The following is a 1,964-nucleotide window of genomic DNA, read 5'->3' on the forward strand; positions in this document are numbered from 1 at the left end:
GTAAATTGGCTAAATCCTGCCACTGCAGTAGATCTATTTAAGGACTGTGATCCTCAGATGGTTCCAGTCAACTTTTTAAGTAGATGAGAATTGAAGAACACCAACCAAAGAGCTGTTATTATTTTCTGAAAACAGCAAATGCTGTAAGGACAAGTAACAAATGAATATTTGTTTGTTTAAAATATACAACTTATGATTAAAGGCAACATTAAAATGTCTTTATTTGGATTCTTGTGAGCCAGAATATACAGATAGTTCCAGTAAGATTACCCCAACAACCCATTTAAAGGATACAAGATTCAGAAACACCTGTGTGTGATAAAATGCAGACTAAACTGGAAGTACAAAATAGTGCAAGTATCATCCAGTCAGTACTTGGCGCAGTACATCCAAAGACCTTTCAGAGGGAAACCAACGCAGTATTGGAAATAGTTGTGATACACATTAAATTGTTCAAATGGCATTATAATTTAGTTGTACTGATTACTGCCTCAATAGACAAAACTTGCAAACCATGACAACAAAGGATTTTTGTCTAACTCCACTTGTCACCAGCAAGACCCCAAGACCTGATCCTTACTGCCCACCTGCATGTACCCACCAACCTTAGTCCCACATTTTCCTTAGGTTCTCTTTCCAGCTTATCTTTTAACTCAGGCAAAAGAACCACAGGCAAAGTATCCCGTGACAGAAATGGAAACTACCCCCAGCAAGCAGTAAGACTAAGAGCTCTGCAGGCCCAGACCACCCAGGCCAGCTTGAGCTCAACCCTGACTTATACGGAGGCAGATTGACCATGGAGTGACCAACAGTTACCTCTACCTCATTATAATGCTAAGTCTCCATTCAAAGAGGAGCACAGACAAGCAGCAGAATTGGTGCCTTTTGCAAGACTGAAATCACGACAGGTCCAGAAACTGATGCCCAATTCCATTTCACTGGTATCAAAAAATATTTCAACTCTTACACTCTCACAGGTAGAATGAATTGTGTACTGACCACATATGGAGGCACTGCTTTGATGGTCTTATACTTCAAGTTAAGGTCTAAAAAAAAACCAGCTGTGAAAGCAACATAAATGGATTTTGACCTGTACCTCATCTGTTAAGTTCCCATGCCTGGAGAAGCTAATGTCAACTCATCGTGTGACACTCAATTTGTACAATAAATTATGAACCTGGAAAAAAACCAAAAACAAAAAACCAGGAGGAGCACAAATGTCATGAACATACAATGTATGTACAGGCCCGTTTCCTCAGAGCACATGCATGAGAGACCCTTTGTGCTCACCTCTACATACACTCCTGAATATTCATTCTAACCCTAAATAAGAGAAACCCATTTACCCTTACTTAGGGGGTCATGACTTTGGAAGTTATTCCCTATGACCTCCTTATTTGCTGAAAATAAAGTTTCCTTTGTGTGATAACTCTACCTGCTGTAGTTCCTATCTATAACTCACCAAGGAATGAACTCAGATTAGCTGGATTACATATTCTCAGATGTCTTGGAAGTTTTAGGAAAGAATAAGAGAGAAAAACAGGTTTAAATGTCTATTTGGCAAAGCTGCAATGGGTTAAGTCATTTTTACTTGTATTCCTTCATTTCTGGCTAAATCTATGTCTAATCTGGGAAAAGTGGTAGAGCGTAGGCTTCTGGGCATAATCTTGTAGAATGACGAATTAACAGGCTAAAGAAACATAGTTTTTCTAACTCTTGCTTAATTGTTTTTTTATGATTAAAATGGAGTCTGAGATTTTGTTGTGGTTGCTCTTATATAACCTGTATTCCCTTTTAATTGTGTTCAAATGTACTTATTTGTCAAAAAGTTTGAATTGGATATGGAATTATATTGAGGACAATCAAATAAAATAAAAGGTTACAATTTCATGGTATGTTAAGTTCTGGTGAATTTGAATTGTTTTGCATTAAGATTCTGGTCTGTATGTATTAGAATAATAGTT

At 37.5% G+C, this 1,964-nt stretch overlaps 1 pseudogene; it reads left to right on the forward strand.

Annotated features, from left to right (window-relative positions):
• The window catches only part of LOC114210605 (ATP synthase F(0) complex subunit k, mitochondrial pseudogene), a 7,532-nt pseudogene extending 6,454 nt beyond the window's left edge, over positions 1 to 1,078 (forward strand).
• Positions 1,079 to 1,964: the final 886 nt, after the last annotated feature.

Source organism: Eumetopias jubatus, unplaced genomic scaffold (genome assembly GCF_037043125.1).
Source record: "Eumetopias jubatus isolate StellerSeaLion01/CBP00866 unplaced genomic scaffold, mEumJub1_p1.0 scaffold_14, whole genome shotgun sequence".
NCBI lineage: Eukaryota > Metazoa > Chordata > Mammalia > Carnivora > Otariidae > Eumetopias > Eumetopias jubatus.